General features: G+C 43.3%; 1 pseudogene; it reads left to right on the forward strand.

The window, feature by feature from the left end:
* Nucleotides 1-20,429: 20,429 nt before the first annotated feature.
* On the forward strand, nucleotides 20,430-20,548 carry LOC148477031 (5S ribosomal RNA; annotated as a pseudogene).
* Nucleotides 20,549-21,078: the final 530 nt, after the last annotated feature.

Genomic DNA, 21,078 nt, shown 5'->3' on the forward strand with positions numbered 1-21,078 from the left:
TAAAATAATAACAAGCAGTCCCATATCAGCTTCCAGCAGTTTGCACCAGCACATGCACGCTCCACTGCCCATACCCTAATCATCAAGCTCCTCATTAATAATCGGAAGTAACCCTTCCCAAAAATTGTCTTGTGGGGCCTTAAACAAACAAAGCACTACAGCCACAAACATGATAGTCCCTGTCGCTGAAGTGTTTGGTTTGTTAAATTGTGCATGTCCTTTTTAACATACAACATTAGGATGGGTGGGAAGGAGTAAGGACAATTCCATCTTGCACCACTTTTCTTTTCATAATGGGCTGTATTTTTGGGGCATCAGGGATGATCTTTTTTGCATAGACAAACATTTTTATTGGTAATTGCTCTAATACATTACTACATATATATTTAAAAAGAAAATAATAATAATACAGTGTTAGTAGCCAAGGATTCTGGACTAAGATTAGAGAAAACATCACAAATATTAGGAGTCTGACCTGCTGGCCATACTACCCCCCCTCCTCCTTCAATCAAACAATTAAATTAACTAACTAATCAAACCTTCCTTCACTTACCTGCCTTACACTACATACATACTCCACCTCCATTTCACTGCACTGCTCTCGGGCCTCTGATCTAGTTCTTAATTATTGAAAACATTCTTGGTTCCTATGGGGTTGGATAGTTTATTAAACTGCCATCCTGTCTGCCACTGCTGTGTGCTAATGATCCATAGATGTGCTATAGTCTTTAAACTGCTGTTTGTGCCACTGCTCTGTTGAAGCCTGCCAGCCTTTGGACAGTATTGGTGGAAAACATTGTGAGCAGTGAGGTGGTCAAAATTGACTGGAAATTAATTGAGGTTAATAGTACTATAGGAATGAAAACAGGCCCAAATTACTTGATTTTAGCTATTTTTATAAATTTTTTAAAAATATACATATCCAAAACCAAAACACAAGGGTAGTATTGCAAAACCAAAACACGAAAAACAATTCAGATCCAAAACACGGGGGATGTGCACATCTCTAATATATAAGCATCCTGCGTGACAGGGATCAAGGGGTTTTCTCAGTATTACAGTATTATGAGCAATTTTGCTGCATCTACATTTGCATACATGTAAAAGGTTTAACAATTTGAGCGCATATGCACCTACTCCACTGTAAGATGCGGAACCATCTTAATGTGGGTACACACTATACGATATATCAAGCACTCTTGGTACTTTCAACCAATTTCCACAACCATCATATAGTTTGTATACCCAAACTGTCGTTTACACACTTAGGGCCTGATTCATTAGGGATCGCAACTGTAATTGTAATAGTGATTACGCACGTGGTTCAACTGTGATAGTATGCTAATCCATTGTGATTGCTATGCCATTGCAGCACAACATAAGGACGCCCACTTTACCTTACACACATTCCTAATGTTTAGCAAGTCTGCAAATATATCATGACAATCGATTACCATCGCAGCCTCATGCACACTTGCACAAGATCAGAACTTACTCAGAAATTTCTAACTTCAGTGCACGCTATCAGGCCTCAGGCTGCGTATGGCATTGCAGTGGATAATTTATGCACACCCATGCAACAGCGCTGAAACGCACTGGCACGCCTGTATTTCACCGACTACCCACAAATAGCACTTCCTGTCAATCACTCTGCGATGGGTCTGCATAGTCACTGCACTCGCAGTCCCAATCGCAGTGGCTAGAGCGTGCATGTGCACTGCTATGCATACACGTGCACAGTACGCAATAATCGGCAGTTTGCGTGCGTATTAGCAACTGCGTTCTTTGCTGAATCAGGCCCAATGTTCTTTATGGCTACATAAAGTTTCTCTTGGACACTTATATGGAACCCCTTATAAACCACAATACATAAGCATGCCCTGAAAAGTATGTGTGTTTTAATCAACAAAAAGATCTTACTAACTGCTTTAAGGCTCGTTTACATTTGGATGAAAGTAAATTTTATAGCACACCTCTCAGAGGCAGCTGTTCATTGGCTGAGAGAGGCGGGGGCTGACCTCTCTCAGCCAATAAATGCTCAGATACGGCTCTACAAAGTCAAGCCACGTCTGAGCTCTTCATTCGGGAGGTAACAACCATCGTGGTTGTTGCCTTTTGCGTGGTTCGTGTTACTCATTTTTTTTATTTTACCAAGACCATGGATGCATATAGGGAGAAGGGGACCACTCCAGGTTATGTAGGTGAGTATATGTGAGTGTGTATGTATGTATGTATTAAAACTTTGCTATCACGATGTGTGTATTGTGTTTATTAAAAAATTTCTTTACAGGTGAACTACAGGTACCAGCGGGCCCTTAATGTGTGGCATGTTGGCAATTTTTAACTTTTTGCGCAGTAAACATTCTCTTTATTATTAGAGGTGATGTTTTCATCTACATTGTGAAATATTTAGATTTCAGGTGCCCTATTTTAAACTTTGTGTGCCCTGGACCACCTTTAGTAGATGTTGAAGTACTATCATGATTGGTAGCAGCCACAGCACTAGTACTGGTTTGCTGCTCCTGCTCTACTATAGACTGACCCATATTGACACAGCACTATTAGTAATGGTGGCACCTACTTAACAGTATTTCTTAAGTACAGTGCCTGGACAACACACACTTTAGTTTTTTAAACACTGTGATTCACAGTGCTATCAGTAATGGTGGCACCTACTGAACGATATTTTTTAAGTACAGTGCCTGATCCTGTCTTCACACAAACTTTATTTTTTTTATGATGATGGTTTGCCTAACAATGCTGTAGCCCACAGCTCTTCACTGATGATGACATTCTGAGTGTGACACACAGTAGCCCATAGCCCTTAATAACAGTCGCACTGCAGCCCACAGCCCTTCACTGATGACAGACATTGACAGTTACAGACAGTGCTGCAGCCCACAGCCCTTCACTGATGATTATGACACTGAGGGGGCTATTCATCAACGAGTTTTATCATTCACAACGAGTGATAAAATTTGTTGCATATGATAAATGGTGCTCCAGCCAGTCAGCTCCCAACTGTCATTTTTCAAACAGATGACAGTTGGGAGCTGATTGGCTAGAGCACCATTATCATACACAACAAGTTTTATCACTCATTGTGAATGATAAAACTCATTGATAAATGTGGCCCTGAGTGTGACAAAGAGTAGCCCACAGCGGAATTGGTATGAGATGCTGGCGCTCGAGATCTCGGCTGTTGAAATCCCGATGTTGGCATCTCGAAAAGAGTTAACATACCGACACTTGTTGGTCAGTATGCTAACCCTTCCCCTCTCCCTACTCTAACCGTCCCTGTTTGGTGCCTAACCCTAACCTCCCCACCAGTGCCTGAACCTAACCTGCCCCTCCACAGTGCCTAACCATAATCCTCCCCCTAGTGCCTAACCCTAATCTCGCACTCTAAACCTACCCCCCTAACACCCCAATACTTACCTACGGTATCCCGGTGATCATGATGATGGCACCGGGCTTCTGACCGGCATCAGGATTTTGTCGCCGGGAATAGGAGTGTCAGCATCCAGACCACCGGGATGACGAACGCATACCCCCACAGCCTTTAGTCACAGTCGCCCTGCAGCCCACACCCTTCACTAATGATGATGACACTATGTGTGACACACAGTAGCCCACAGCCCTTAATCACAGTCACGCTGCAGCCTGCCCCAAGCACCCTAACCCTCAAGCGTCCTGTGTGAAATAGTGCCCGTAATCATGAGGAAGGGACTTTTATTGAATCCAAAACATGCAAGATCTAACTCTGGGAGGATGACGCTTTGCCTCATTTTGGGATTCAAAGTTGGCAGGAAGGTCCGAGCTGGGGCGCAGTTCGACTCAAAACCCATAAGTTCGGATGTGCTCAAATTCCAGGAATCTGAACCCGCACATCTCTACTATATGTTTTGATCTGTATCCAGCACAAATATTTCCAGTGAAGAGGAAGTGGAGACGAGTATTCTGCCAATGTTAGTTACTTATTAAGTTAAACCGAGGCTGGGCTAAGGCTCCTGGTAGCCAGGAGAGTAAGCTCAGACCATGATTTTATGATAAAGGATCTGTCTAACCATTTTTTAGAATTTTCCTGATATACCAAGACAAAATTTGACTTAATACTCATACACACTTAAAGATATGCTCCATGAGCAATATCGTTAAGTGTTATCCCTTGAACTCTTGGGCTCAAAGTTGGGAATGACATTGAGCATACACACTGAACGATATCGTTAACGATATCGTTCAGTGACGTCACCCTGCCACATCCCCGAACTTGCAGAATCTGACAATATCGTTAGATTTTCCTGCAAGTTCAGGCGACGGCAGACATCGTAAAAGATCTGCGGGAGTTCACATCATTAGCGATATTTTGCATACACACTGGACGATATTGAATGCCATGAATGATAACGATATCGTTATCGTCCATATCGTTCACTTTATTGTCTAGTGTGTATGAGCCTATACTGTACTTGGGTAGCCTGATATGGTTTACATAAATGGTTTACATAAACCTTCAGCTGAGGACAGTTTGCCAGGCAATAACTTTTAGTACTAGGTTTTTCATATTGATTGTAAATTTCAAAAAAATGGGGAATAAGGTCACACTGGTAGCATCTGTAATTGGCACAACAGTCTGGGCATAACAATAATTCTAATAGCATTCATTTTGCAATACTAGGAAATGCAGAGTGGACTCCACATATTTGAAATCCCACTTGATAATGTTAATCAGGGGTGTGTAATGAACTTTTAGGGATAGGCACTAAGAGGGGAGGGTTAGGTTTGGGTGTGGGGAGGAGGAAGTAAGGTTTAGGCACTAGGGGGGAGGTTAGGTTCAGGCATTGAGGAGGGAGGGTTATGGTTAGGGTAGTAATAATAGAATGTATCAACAGGGATTAAAATGGGATGTAGTCGGCATCCCGGCGTGTGGGATGCCAACGGTCTAAATACCAGCGCCAAAATCCAGACAGGTCAAGATCCTGGCAGCAGCATACCGACCGTCGGCATTCCGAATGGTAAGTATCGGGGTGCATGGGGAGGTTAGCGTTAGGTAGCGGGGTTAGGTTTAGGCATTAGGGGGAAGGTTAGGGTTAGGCACTGGGAGGGAGGGTTAGGATTAGGGTGCAGGGAGGTTAGGTTTAGGCACTAGGAAGAGGGGGGTAGGTTTAGGCACCAGGGAGGGTTATGGTAGGGAAAAAACTTACCTTGCGTTCCAATGGGTGTCGTTATTCTGGCTGTCGGGATGCCACTGTCGGTATTCTGAACAGCAGCATCCCAACAGTTGGGATATCATACCCAACCCATTAAAATATAGAGGCATTGTGTTATGCCTTATGCAGTAGGAGCAGTTTTCTGTATACCAATTTAATTTAAAGAATTATAGATTTAGACATTGCCAATGACATGTTAACTAGTAATAATACTATATTGTATGAGGGAGGGGACAGGGTAGAAGAAGCAGTGGTCAGTATTTCTTAATCAATTGAGGCATAATGGCTACAGCAAGTTTAGCCGGAACTAGGTAATGTTCCATAGTTTATTTACAGGATAAAAAAAGAACATCAAGGTCTAGTGATCAGCAGAGCAATGTGTAACTTGTTATTAATGGAAAAGTGAGTCCCAATTGATATCTACTCTTAGATATCCCTTTATGGAGGCAGGGTGTTAAGCACAAACCTACAAAAATTCCACCCAGAGGGCAGAAAATACAACTTAATAAGAGCAAGTTGTCATGAGGTTGAACAAAGACCTACTAAGTTTGGCACCATTTTTAATAATGCAGAATTATATACTTCCCTATCATCTTGGATCAGAGATGTTAAGCTTGATTAAATCATTAGAAAATATTTAGCTCCAGGCAGAGAGCATGTAAAAGACCATAAAATAACAACTTTAAAAACATCTTCTAAATACAACAAATAGTTATTGAGTTATAGTAATCTTGTACACATAGATAAGTTGAACTAATAAAGCTCCATTATCTCTGAACTATAGAAGATTTTTCGAGATGAGAACAGCTAAAAATTGGAATCTAACCGGGACAATGGCTGATCAGAGCTCTGAATAAGTTAAGAATTTTCAGCATGTTTCTGTCTGGGGATCTTAGATAGTCATTTGTGTTACCCTATAGTAGCGTGCAAAAGTCTTTGGCCAAAGCTTATATGTTTACTTATATTGATCTATCTTTAGGACTTTACTTCAAATATACTAAACAGTATTAAATTTATCATATTATTTGTAAACACAAGTGTATTTCATTTCATTGCAGTCCCAAGAGTTTATTGACACACATAATTTATATCTGGTCATTAATATATCTGGTGTGCATGTCGTTTAATTTTATTCAATAATATTTTTATGTTAAATATATTTTTATTGATTGAATATTTTATATCTTTTTTTATTTTAATTTACTTTTTTACAGTGTTAAAATCAATAATAATAATAACCTTAAGTTTTGCATAATGAAGCAAAGATGTCAATTTTTACTTGAATTGCGTGGCAACATTCAAACTATTTCAGAAGAAGGCTATAATCATTGACAATATGCTAAAACATAAAAAATTCCATGGTCCATTGTAACGTATACATTAGCTGGATACAAAGAAACAGGTACAAACGTAAAAAAAAAATTCTCGACGACCCAGGTGTACATCAAAAAGGGAAGATAAATACATTATCGTAATGAGTAAGCGAAACCGAAGACTCCCAGCAGCTGCAATCAAAGAACTCAATAAATTTAGACAAACTCCAGTATCAGTTGATACAGTTAAAAGACGTCTGCATAATGAAGGTCTGATTGGTCGCATAGCTTGCAGAAAACCATTGTAAATAAACTGAAATGCCTTTGTTTGGGCCAAAGAACACTGGTACTGGATCAGTGGAAAAAAGTATTTTGGACTGACGAGTCCAAATTTTAACTTTTCGGAACTGGAAGAGGTCAGTATGTTAGCAGAGTGGTCGGAGAATGTGTGTTAGATAATTGTATAAGTCATGCAGTTAAATATGGCGGTGCTCATGCCATGATTTGGGGTAGTTTTGGTGGAGGAAAGGTTAGAGATTTAGTTCAAATAGCATCAATTATGTATAAGAAACGATACCACAGTATTTTAGTACAACATGCTGTACCAAATGGAACTCGAAATATTGAAAAGGGGTTTATCATGCAACAAGATAACAACCCTGATCACACATCTAAACTGTGTTTCAATTATTTGAAAAGTAAAGAAAAGTTATGACTCTAGGATAACTTAGATAGAAAAGTTTGTGTAATGGCTCCAACAAATGCAAAACATTTATGGGAATGTCTGAACAAGGCCTGGAACATTATAACTTACAAAACGTTAGAAAAGTTGGTGTCTCGAATGCCCAAACTATGTGAAGCAGTGATACGTGCCAAAGGTGGACACATTGATGAAAGCCAAGTTTAATTTGAAATTTATGTTATACTGTACTATAAAATTTATGTTATACTATAAAATTATAAATATTTTTGATGTTTAGTTACAATATCATGAGCAACATTGTTGTGAAATAAGGACAATATTTATTCATTACATTTTGTCTTTTTATTAACAATTATTTTCCTTGGCCAAAGACTTTTGCATGCTAGTGTACATCCACTATTAATTGAGGGGAAATCCCATCTATATTGTAAGGCATATTCTCTTGTCTCTCCCTGTCTGAGGTTACACTGTACTGTGCTGTTTTCATGTACGAGGTGTGGTTATTACATATCTAGACTGATGCTATAATTTATGTTTAATTATATTAAGTACATTTTAACTCTATCGGGAGTACATTGAAGGGGAACACATTTACTAACAAATGATTTTTGATTTGTTTTTTGTAAGTATTAGTAATACCCCTTTCAGACTTAAGATCTGGGAAATTGTCTATTGGGTAATGAGCAAGGTCTTGGACTATTCAGGCCCCATATGTGAAAGGGATATCAATGCACATCATCTATGGGACCATATACATACGTATTTAGTTTGTGTTTTATTTAGGTAACCTTCAAGGTGTGTCCACCTCACCGTGAATATTCACTTACCATCATTACATACTACCAGTAGGAGCATTTAGTGTGCCAACTGAGGAATTGTGCCCTACAAAGGGAATATTTTAAACCTCTAACTGACTATGTCATGCTAAGTAGGCACATTACCTGTTTGAATTACCCTTAGTCATTTGTCTTGCTGCATATTTACTAAGTGGGTAACATTCAGCGTACCTATTGAGGATTTGTGTTCACCTTTGATTCCCCAACAGACTCTGTTGTGCCAAGGAGGCCCATCACCTATTCAAACGGAATTCGATCATTCCCTTTTTTAGTTACCAGCTGGTTTTTCTTTTTTAGGAAACGATACTTTGTTTCCCAATGTGGTTTTATTTTTGATATTATATATCTCTTGAATTGATTCAGTTTCTCTATTTTTCCTTACTATTCTACATGTGAGATCCTTTATATACCCACCTGTATTATTGATTTTTACTTATGTGTTTTATTGTGTATTCGTTACATCGATATTCCCTTGTGGAATTTATTATTAAACAGTGATTTATTATGCATCAGCAGCGCAAGTCTTATTTGTAATTTTTCTGGCTCTATTTTTCTGGAACCTTCACAGTAGGTTTCTTGGGACCTGCAGCGCCGAGGGCATATATATCACTGTTTTATAATTATCCCGTATTCTGGACTTTCTCTAAGCGCCCTGCTCTCTGTCTTTTGTTAATCACACCAAACAGACGATAATGATCATCATCTTCATATGTAGGTTAAAACACAGGGCCTGATTCAGACCCGCTCGCAAGCGGGTCAATGTTGCCCAAGTGCGCATGCGCATGATGGAGGCATCTACATCGTGTGCATGCGCGAAACCCGAATAACGACGGCCAAGCCATCGTTATGGGTCTCGCACCAAAGTGGGCGTGCTGTCGATGGTGATTGACAGCACGCCCCCTTTGGTGGGCATGCCGGGGGTGTGGCTGCCCAGACGGAGGCGTTCCCATGGGAACGCCTACCGTCTGGGGCCGGCCCCACTGACATCACTGATAGAGCCAAAAGCACTCCAGGGCTTGCGGCAGACGAGACCCTACCACAAGGGTCTCATCGCAAGCCCGATGGTCGCGATGGTCTTGACCATCGCGACCATCATTTTGGCTGCTCGCCGGGAGGCCGCTCCAAAAAGTAAGAGGGATGGCCCTGATTCAGAGCGAGCGCTCTGTCAGAGCGTTCGGCTCTGAATCAGGGCCACAGTCGTTAACTGAAAGAGAAACAGCTGTGTAGGTGCCTGATGACACCCTAATAAAGGACTTAGGACTGATTCAGACCCGGACGCTAAGAAGCGTTCGCTCGTACAGTAGATGGCCGATGTTTGCATTCTGCGCATGCATCGCAGTGCACGTGCGCGAACCAGTGCAAAAGCTCGGGAAGCGTTCGCTCGCTGCGCATAGACTGCCCAGCAGAGTGAGTGACAGGAGAAGCTGTTTGTGGGTGGTGGCAGGAGCAGGCCACTAGAAACGGGGGAGTGGAGGTGCGAATGCAGGTGTGCCCGAGAGTCTTAAGGCCGTTGTAGAGGCGTGCATTAACAGGCAGTGTCATAGTACACGTGACCTGGTTGTATTTCACACTGAAGTGCTCACAGTGCTTGCGGTAGGGTATAGTCAACCTCAAGTGCTGCGTTCGCTTCCGATGGTACACGATTATTGATGGTTGCATACACTTCCTAAGAGAGGACGTGCGCAAGTGGGCATCTTAAGACAGGCCGGTGGGCGTCTACATACACAAAGTGAACGCATGCCAGGACATAGTGGGCGTGCATATGCCTTGCCGTGCGATCGTCTGCCATGCCGTCACTTAGCCGAATTTGCATAGGCTGGGTGCGAGCGTACGCATCTAGCGAGTGGGTCTGAATGAGCTCTGAGCTCCTTAATGTCAGAAACGCATCAGTGTTTGATGTGAGTGACTCTCCAGCATCTTCCAAATTTGGACTTTTTGGTAACATCTGAAATTTTTATCTTACCATTGGATTGATTGATTTTGTTTTGTTAGTTCAGTTTGGAAGTGCCAAAAGAACTCCCCCTTTTTTGTTTTATTGTGATGGACTTGGTTTTATTATACAGTACATATGGAATAAAAATACCTTTTTACGGTGAAACATCACTATAGGTCTCATTTGCAGACTGAGTGAAGGACCATTTATCTAAGTGTGGTTACCCCTGGATCAAAGAAACCTTTATGTGAACGTCGACACCTGGTCCCAGGTGAGTGTTACTTCTAAGGGGATCCAAATAGGGTACATATAAAAGGTAGTCGTAAATCTATTTATTTACATGAATAGAAACCTTTATATGAACGCATTTATTGCTAAGAGGTAAGCTCCAGGGGAAGGTTTCCCAGCATCTGATCTGTTTATACATATTGGCCTAATTTGATGCTTTGTCTTTTTATCCTTGAGCGGAAGTCTATATCAAGGTGGACGCCATCTATACCTTAATCAAGAGCTCTGCGCTTATTTTTGGACCACTCAAACATAGGAACTGGGGTGCAGAAAAATGGCAGCAGGTTCTCTGGACTGATGACTCAAAATTTTAAATATTTGGCTGTAACAGAAGGCAGCTTGTTCACCGAAGGGCTGGAGAGCAGTACAATAATGAATGTTCCTTGCAAGTTTGGGGCTGCATTTCAGCAAATGGAGTTGGGGATTTGGTCTGGATTAATGGTGTCCTCAATTCTAAGAAATACAGGTAGGTATTTATCTAACATGCAATACCATCAGGGAGGCGTCTGATTGGCTCCAAATTTATTCTGCAGCAGGACAATGACCCCAAACATACAGCCAATGTCATTAAGAACTTTCTAAAGTGTAAAGAAGAACAAGGAGTCCTGGAAGGGATTATATAGCCCCCACAGAGCCCTGATCTCAACATCATTGAGTCTGTCTGCGATTACATGAAGAGACAGAAGGATTTAAGCAAGCCTACATACACAGAAGATCTGTGGTTAGTTCTCCAAGATGTTTGGAACAACATCACGGCTGAGCTGCTTCAAAAACTGTGTGCAAGTGTATCTAGAAGAATTGTTGTTGAAGGCAAAGGGTGGTCATACCAAATATTGATATGATTTAGATTTCTCTTCTGTTCATTCACTTTGCATTTTTTTATTTGAAAAAAATAAACTATTAACACTTCTATTTGAAAGCATTCTTACTTTGCAGCACTTTTTCCACACCTGCCTAAAACTTTTGCACAGTACCATATATATATATATATATATATATATATATATATATATTCTATTTTTTGTTGGGTAACCGCCTTGGGAAAAGCTAGATACAATAGAGTCCTGCTAATGTATCATATAATCTATATTAAAACTTATACAAACTTTGATTCACTGGGCACAGGTGCAGTATTTTCATGAACTAAAAAATGTGTTGCAGCATTTTTATGTTGGAACAATGGTCTGGAAGTACGTATTCCAGCCGTATGTAGACACAAGCATGAAATTGTGTCACGACTGGAATGTCAAAATTATTCTAAGTGTAAACTTAAATGCTCTTGTTTTGCATTTGTTATCTATGAAAGGCTGCATTCCCCATTCACACCACATTAGCACACCTTTGGAATTCCTTACATACTTCTGCCTCATAATACAAATACTATTGTTTAATCCTTTTCTGAGTTCTCATAGAGAAGAAAAAAATACACTCCGCTTCCCTTCTTGTTACATAAAGAAAGGAGGTGTGAGAGAATGGCATGTGAGACAGGACGCGATCACAGTGCGAATATGGAAATCCAGAACCAAGAGAAACTCTCTGGAGGTTGGGAGGAAAGCGCAGGGAGAATATAAGTAACCTAAGAACTTGTAGAATAATTAGAAAAATAGATTTGTTTTTAATCAGTGCTCTCACAGGCTCTTTCTCATACACAACTAGGCAGCCTTTGTCTTGCTCCCGGCTGCTTGACAACTTTGAGGAGCAGGCAGAAAGCCAAGCCAGAACGAAATGAATACCTGCACATACCAGACCTTTAGAGCAGTGAGAAAGGCTCGCATGTCATAATGTCACAACTGTCTCAGAAAAATCTTAGCAATGAAGAAAGGGAAACAGATCTGCTAAGAAAAGTGTACTGTGCTGGTTCCCATTTGTACGTATTGACCAACTTTTATTGATGACTTTGTACTTAAAGTACGGCTTTTGCAATATGTTTTTAATAATGGCCAATAGCAAATTGGTCACTAATTTGTATTGTGTTACTATGTACTGAGGGGTCATTAATTATAGGCTGTGAAAGACAACACAAGATAAGATTGTTAAATATGAAACATTCTTGTTTTAAGTTTGAAAGATTTACTGTACACTGAAATACTGAGAATTGACGCCAAGTAACAAAATCAGATTAATGTGAAGAATTTCTAGGTTTAAAGACGTCTATATATCAAGTGTCACGGCCAGGGTATTTCAGCATGGCGCTAGGCAGGTGTTATCTGTGAGGTCGTTGTGGCGCAGGCTGTCTGGTGGCGGACCTGGTTTCTGGCGGGGGGCTTTGGCTGCGCGCATTGTTGTGTGAACCTGTTGTCACTCTGCGCTGGTAAGGCCTGGCGGCGTCTCCGTTCCGTTTGGCATGGGCGCCGCCATCTTGCCTTCTGGCCATGTGATGCGGCTGGCCAATCCTGGTGAGTCACATGTTCCCTCCGGCCAGTAACAGCATGGCATGGGGTATTTAGGAAGGGTCAGTGCCTTCCTTCTTTGCCAGTGCAACGTGTATCTCAGCCTAGCTGAGAGGGAGTTCTCTGTGCTTATCCTGTTCCTGCGAATTCGCTGTCTGCCAGTCTGCCTGTCAGCTCCTAGCTTCCGCTGGACTACCCCGCTTCCTCCATCACCCTTGCCCATACCTGAGTGCCTGAGCCTGCTGACATCCTGCTCATTGCCTTAGTTCACTACCTGCATACCTGGCTATTATTTTCCTGCATCACTACCTGCATACCTGATTGATTATTTTCAGTCTCACTACCTGCACACCTGGACAGCTCTAATTGTTTCTACTTGGACATTAACCCATTACTTCCACCACAGAACTCTTGTGCACATTTATATATTCCTGGACTTTTATTTACTGACATATTTTATGTCTTCTCAAGAACTTATTAAAAAACCTAGTTTCTTATTCAAATCCGCTTCTGTGATCGCTCCTGCTACCACCCCAGGTCCACAAACAACCCAGAACTTAACAGTTTGCACTGGCCCCATGGAGCCGGCCACGGATCAGGAGTCAGGAGTGGATTTGTTCCGGTGCATTTCTGGTCATTTAGAAAATCTGGAAAACATGCAGGATCAGATGGCTCAATTTCTGCAAGACATGTCCAAGCGACAGGATAGTTTGCAAACTTCCTTTTCTACCCCTGTAGTACCAGCATCTACATCCGCTTCAGCATCTGGGAATACAGGAGGCAGATCATCTCCCCGCTTACATCTTCCTTTACCAAGTAAATTTGATGGCAACCCTAAACTCTGCCGAGGATTCCTAAATCAGTGTGACATACATTTTACCCTGCAGCCTGACAACTTTCTAACTGCAAGAACTAAAGTGGCTTATATAGTCTCTCTGTTATCCGGCCAGGCCTTAGAATGGGCTTCCCCACTCTGGGAGCGCTCAGATCCGCTGCTGGATAATTACGCAGGCTTTGTGTCATCTTTCAGGAGGATTTTCGATGAACCTGGGCGTACTGTATCAGCATCATCAAACATCATGACACTGAGACAAGGGGTCCATCCTGTCAGTCAATATGCTGTGCAATTTCAAATTTTAGCATCAGAGCTCAAATGGAATGAGGAAGCCCTCACCTCGGCCTTCTGGCATGGGTTGTCAGACCGATTAAAGGATGATCTAGTCACTCGAGAGCTTCCTACTAATCTGAATGACATGATTTCGTTGTGTATCAAAGTTGACCTACGCTTCAGGGAATGTCAGGCTGAAAAACACAGAACTGATCGGCAAAGGTCATTTTCCCACTCCATTTCTACCCATCCCATTCCTTCTCCTATTGAAGAGGAGCCTATGCAGGTGAATCATACACACCTCTCCAAAGAAGAACGTCAGAGAAGAATGCAAAAGAACCTCTGTCTGTACTGCAGAGAGTCCGGTCACCTGCTGATCTCCTGCTCCCGTAAACTGGGAAATGCCAAATCCTAACTGACCCTGGAGACATCAAGTTAGGAGTTATGAGCCCGTCTTCAAAAATTAAAGATTTCACAATTACCCTAGCGTTGGATCTTAAACCCAAACCTGTCTTTGCTACTGCTCTACTTGACTCGGGAGCAGCCGGAAATTTCATAGCTTCTAGTTTCATAGACAAATTTCAGATTCCCTGTTCGTCTCTCAACCATGCCATCTCTCTGACCTCTATAGACGGACGCCCTCTAACTAACGGGATAGTCACCAAGGAAACTCAACCAGTATTGGTCCGAATTGGGGCACTTCATTCTGAGTCCTTAAAATTTCTGGTGATATCAAAGGCCTCTCAAGAAATTGTTCTTGGTCTACCCTGGTTGCGTCAACATAATCCCAGGATTGATTGGAGTTCTATGCAGATTCTGTCATGGGGTATGGACTGTCAGAAATCCTGTCTTCCAAAAATTCGACCTGTAAGAAAGACAGTTCCATTAGTTTCTTCTGCCATTCCCAAGGAATAGCAGATGTTCGCCGACGTGTTCTCTGAGCAGCAAGCAAATACCTTACCTCCTCATAGGGATTGGGACTGTCCAAATGAATTAATACCTGATAAGACACCACCTCGTGGTCGTACCTATCCACTGTCCTTGCCTGAGACTCAAGCCATGACCGAGTACATCCGGGACAACCTGGCAAAGGGGTTCATTCGCCCCTCTACTTCACCTGCCGGAGCTGGGTTTTTCTTCGTTGGCAAGAAGAACGGTGGTCTAACACCATGTATCGATTATCGAGGCCTTAATGACATTACTGTAAAGAATCGATACCCTCTTCCCCTGATTACTGAGTTGATTGATAGGGTCAAGGGCTCTGTCATTTTTTCTAAATTAGATCTGAGAGGGGCTTACAACCTCATTCGTATCCGAGCTGGCGATGAATGGAAGACTGCTTTTAATACCAGAGATGGACATTTTGAATATTTAGTAATGCCTTTTGGATTGTGCAACGCCCTTTCTGTCTTTCAGAGTTTCATTAATGAGATTTTCCGGGATCTGTTATATGTTTCGGTTGTTGTCTATCTGGATGACATACTGATTTTTTCACCCTCTGTGGCTAAACATCAAGAACATGTTAAAGAAGTTTTGACCCGTTTGAGAGAAAACCACCTTTACTGCAAACTGGAGAAGTGCGTCTTTGGTGTGCCCAGCGTACCTTTTCTCGGCTACGTTATTTCTGGCTCCAGTTTGGAAATGGACCCCAAGAAGGTACAAGCAATTCTGGATTGGACCCGACCTCAGACACTGAAAGCTATCCAGAGATTGTTGGGCTTCGCCAATTATTATAGACGCTTCATCAACGGATTTTCTACATTGCTGGCCCCCATTACAGCCTTGACCCGCAAAGGTGCTAATCCTTCCCAATGGTCACCTGAGGCAGAGTCTGCCTTTCATCTTCTGAAACAGGCCTTTATCACAGCAATAGTTCTTCAACAACCAGATCTGGACAGGCCTTTTTTGTTGGAAGTAGACGCATCATCTGAAGCTGTGGGAGCAGTCTTGTCTCAACGTTATGAGGACAACCGAGTCCATCCTTGTGGGTCCTTTTCTAAAAAATTCTCACCTGCCGAAAGGAACTATGCCATAGGTGAGCAAGAGCTACTAGCTGTTAAGCTGGCGATGAGGGAATTGAGATATTTACTAGAAGGTGCTAAGTTCCCATTTACTGTATTTAAGGACCATAGAAATCTCCTATTTCTCAAAAACCTTCAATGTGTGAGTCCTTGTTTAGCCTGCTGGGCAATATTCTTTGCCAGGTTTCAGTTCACCCTGACCTTCCGGTCTGGAGCACTTAATCAGAAGGCTGATGCCCTATCGAGATCTCTCCTCTGTGATGATCAATCTGAAAATCAAAGCAATACCCTGTCTTGGAATCAAGAGTCTTTGCCGCATTACAGCTTCAGCCTCCTACGGGAAAATCATTTGTGGCCCCGGAATTAAGGAAGCGGCTTCTCACTTGGGCACATTCCTCTCACTTCGCAGGGCACTCAAGCACTCGGAAGACCTTGGAGTTCCTGAAAAGACACTATTGGTGGCCTTCTATGAAGGCAGATATAATGGAGTTCATCTCTTCCTGCTCCTCCTGTGCCCAGCATAAATCATCACGACAAGCTCCAGCTGGGGAATTGCTTCCACTACCTACTCCATCACGTCCATGGATGCATCTCTCCATGGATTTCGTCACAGACCTGCCAGTCTCTCAAGGCTTCAACACTATCTGGGTTGTAATAGACCGATTCTCCAAGATGGTCCACTATATACCGTTGAAGAAGTTACCTTCTGCCCCTGACCTGGCACAGTTGTTTGTTCAACACATATTTCGTCTACATGGCCTTCCTGCTGAAATTGTCTCTGACCGTGGTGTGCAGTTTACTGCAAAATTCTGGAGGGCTTTGTGTTCTGTTCTTCAAGTGAAGTTAAACTTCTCCACGGCCTACCATCTGCAAAGCAATGGCTCCACCGAGAGAGTTAATCGAGATCTAGAGACTTTCTTAAGAATTTTTATGTCATCTTCCCAGGACAATTGGGCTGTCTTGCTGCCGTGGGCTGAGTTTGCACACAATGCTTCCTACCACTCGTCAACTAACCAAACGCCATTTCAGGTTGTTTATGGCCTTCATCCTCGTGTTCCCGAATTCCGAAGCCTGCCTGTTTTTGATGTTCCGGCCGTGGAGGACACGGTGTGGAATTTTGCTGCCATCTGGACTCAAGTATGGTCTGATTTGTTGAAGGCATCCTCTTGCTATAAGACCCAGGCCGATAAGAAGCATAGAATAGTTCCATGCATGCAAGTAGGAAACCAGGTCTGGTTGTCTGCCCGGAACCTTCATCTAAGAGTTCCTTCTATGAAATTTGCACCCCGCTTCATCGGTCCATTCACCATAACAGAAGTCATTAATCCAGTGGCTTACCATTTACAGTTACCCCCATACCTAAAAATTCCTAATTCAATCCATGTTTCCTTATTAAAGCCCCTGGTCCTGAATAAGTTCCATAATGCTCTACCTGCCTCTCCTCGAGTCCAGACGGAGAGAGGAGTTGAATTTAAAGTCGCCCAGGTCTTGGACTCTCGTCTGCGCAGAGGTCATCTACAATATTTGCTGGACTGGAAAGGTTACGGTCCAGAGGAACATTGCTGGACCAATGCTCGTGATGTCCATGCTCCCACGCTCATCAGGAGATTCCATTCTGCCCATCCGGTGAAGCCTGGTGAGTGTCCTGAGGCCACCCCAAAAGGGGGGGGTACTGTCACGGCCAGGGTATTTCAGCATGGCGCTAGGCGGGTGTTACCTGTGAGGTCGTTGTGGTGCGGGCTGTCTGGTGGCAGAGCTGGTGTCTGGCGGGGGGCTTTGGCTGCGCGTGTTGTTGTGCGGGCCTGTTGTCACTCTGCGCTGGTAAGGCCTGGCGGCATCTCCGTTCCGTTTAGCATGGGCGCCGCCATCTTGCCTTCTGGCCATGTGATGCGGCTGGCCAATCCTGGTGAGTCACATGTTCCCTCCGGCCAGTAACAGCACGGCATGGGGTATTTAGGAAGGGTCAGTGCCTTCCTTCTCTGCCAGTGCAACGTGTATCTCAGCCTAGCTGAGAGGGAGTTCTCTGTGCTTATCCTGTTCCTGCGAATTCGCTGTCTGCCAGTCTGCCTGTCAGCTCCTAGCTTCCGCTGGACTACCCCGCTTCCTCCATCACCCTTGCCCATACCTGAGTGCCTGAGCCTGCTGACATCCTGCTCATTGCCTTAGTTCACTACCTGCATACCTGGCTATTATTTTCCTGCATCACTACCTGCATACCTGGTTGATTATTTTCAGTCTCACTACCTGCACACCTGGACAGCTCTAATTGTTTCTACTTGGACATTAACCCATTACTTCCACCACAGAACTCTTGTGCACATTTATATATTCCTGGACTTTTATTTACTGCCATATTTTATGTCTTCTCAAGAACTTATTAAAAAACCTAGTTTCTTATTCAAATCCGCTTCTGTGATCGCTCCTGCTACCACCCCGGGTCCACAAACAACCCAGAACATAACATCAAGCTTTAAGGGGCCTAGGTCACTCTCTTCACCTGAATTTCCAATTTATCTAACATTGTCCCTGGTGCCGCAGGAGGCGTCTAGTGTAAAAAGACGCCCACTGCCAGAACCGCAGATCTGAGGGCTATGTCCAAAGACTCAGCATCGGATCACTTTGTGTGAACATCGATCATCTGAGTAGCCCTCAGTTTACTCAGGATGGCTTTTATTTTCCCGCTGCCGGGGCCAGTGAAGTTGCATCAGAAGATTCAGACACTGGCCTCTGTCATGCTTCCAAACGTGGCCAATACACCTCTGATTTTGGGAAGACTGTCCATCGGCGCCGATTCCACGCCCCCAAACAGCCGCAGAATGTCAATCATGCTGTAGCTTAGGGGGCACTGCAAGCGATCCCTCAGAACATGATCTGCACATAGTGCACGCGCATATCTCACACCATCGGAGATGTACGTAAACCATTGTGTTTGCGTACATCTCAGAATTAGGCCCAATGTTGGAGTATTTTTTGTATTCCCATAACCCTTTTCATTCCTCTTATATACTACACAGATGATTTAGAGGAGGGACCCCATGGCAGGAGTTTTAGAGCTGATATGGCAGGATTAAAGGAGCAACCAATAGATATGAAGTGACACAGGAATTCTTCAATATTGTTATAAATGGCATTGATGTTTAGTAGAGAGATATGTTGGTAGCATAGTACTATGGAACAGACAATAAGCATGGTCTAATATTGTTCCAAGTCTGTTGCACATATTAGAATAATGGCAATAGCAGAGAGTCAAGCAAAAGCATAGTCAAAGACATTCCCAGGGTTCTGATACACAACTCATCAGACAGAAGCCATGTTGCGGGTCTGGTACACAGTGCTCACAAATAGTAGCCAAGGATCAGAAGCACTGTGCTCTGGATGGAGATGTGTGTGTACCCACATATTTTGGTCCTAATTCATCGTCGTATTTTGGTTATGGTTATGCCAAAACCATGCTCAAATGCTTTGGTTTTGGATCTGGACATTAAAAAAAAAAAAAAAAAGTATATATATATATAGTTCCTGCTTGAGACCAGTAGTACACATTATAATGAAAAAAAGTGCAGAGTGCTCAGCATATAAATGGTTACAATTAGAAAGAAAGTATGCCAGCACATCCATTATGCAAAAAGTAAATTCCTTTATCCAAGGTGATAACATTATATTCAGCAAACATGATTTTCATAAAATATCCAGCAAGGGTATCAGCAATGAGTCAAGGCATAAAGGGATAATCATATCTCAGTGTGATTCAATAGGAGCAGTATATTTCAGCCACATAATACCATATAGCATACTCATTCAAATGTCAATAAGATCACAGATCCCCATGCAATGTACGCCTGACAGCAGCCGTTTCGGTGTTAGCCTAACACCTTCATCATGAGCATAAAAATAGTGACCCACACCCCCAGCTAAATACCTGCACGCTAATCAGCAAATGGACTCACCTGATGGAATCGGCTGCATCGGCCCCCATTGGGGCAGAAGCGCGTCACCGGGACCCACTGCACATCACTACACCAAGGAGGAAATACACCAGCGGGACCCAGTACTTCAGCCCACACAAGGCGGAAGTGCGTCACCGGACAAAGAGGCCAGTGCGTAACCTGGCAACAGCAAACAACACAGTCGTCAGGTCATGTGATGTCCATTCACCAACAGGTGAACATGACTAAATGGCTCTACGGTAGTCATGGCAATAAATAGCAATAAATCACATCAAAGAGGTGATGCCAGCTGTATGAGTACATTATAAGTCTCTTACAAAATCAAGCAGGTTGGTCACCTGATGCCAATAATAATAGGGCCATAAACTGACTTCTAAAGATGTGTGTCCATGCAGTAGAATCCCAACAGAACATAACAAAAATACAGGAAAAAAAAGATTACCCATATATAGAAAAATACATATTAAAGACACATAAAAATCTATATAGAAAAATATACATTACAGAACTACATTAAAGAACACCACCAGATAAATGCTGCGAGTACTACTCCATCACAAGAAACCGTTAAGCGATAATGCCTCATTGAGGCCATATGGAGCTACCATATTTAATAGATTGATCCATAAACATTCTCTTTGAAGCAAGAGTTTATTCCGGTCCCCACCTCTTCTCAAAGACGGTACAACCAAACCACAGTGGACATGCCCAATCTCGTCTGATCTTGGAAGCTATGCAGTGTTGGGCCTGGTTAGTACTTGGATGGGAGACCACCTGGGAATACCAGGAGCTGTAGGTCTTTCGTGGACTCTTGCCAGATCCCTGCTGTGCCTGGAAATGGCGGCGCGTGTATACGCTGCGGCTGCACTTACCGTTGGTGCCGGTGATGGCGATTCCTATGGTCCGGGTGTCCGTGTGTTGCGCGCTCCGGATGTGGTGTGGTTGTTCCTGTTCCTGCTTGTCGGAGTCCTGTGTGGTGACGGCGGCTGGTGTGGGATCACATACCCCCGCGAGGTGCTCCTTGGTCTCCGCCTGACTGGAGTTTGGAGTGGAGTGGCAGGTTCCGGAGCTGGTGGAGTGGAGCCGCTTGCAGGAGCTGTTGGGCCCGGCGCAGAGGCTGTGCAGGTCTCTGAGGGAGGTACAGCCCCGGGTAACCCCTCAGCCACAGGCATTGTGGGTGGAGCGGGGGTGGCTGGGATTGCTGCCGCTTCTGGAGCTTGTGTGTCTGCTGCCCCTGGAGTTACTGTGCCTGCAAGCGTGGCGGCCCTGGATGGGTCTGTCGCAGCTGGGGTGGTGAGTGGTGGCTGGTCTGGAGACTGGAGTTGTGAG

The sequence above is a fragment of the Taudactylus pleione genome, unplaced genomic scaffold, assembly GCF_031769625.1.
Source record: "Taudactylus pleione unplaced genomic scaffold, aTauple2 ptg000757l, whole genome shotgun sequence".
In the NCBI taxonomy this organism is placed as follows: domain Eukaryota; kingdom Metazoa; phylum Chordata; class Amphibia; order Anura; family Myobatrachidae; genus Taudactylus; species Taudactylus pleione.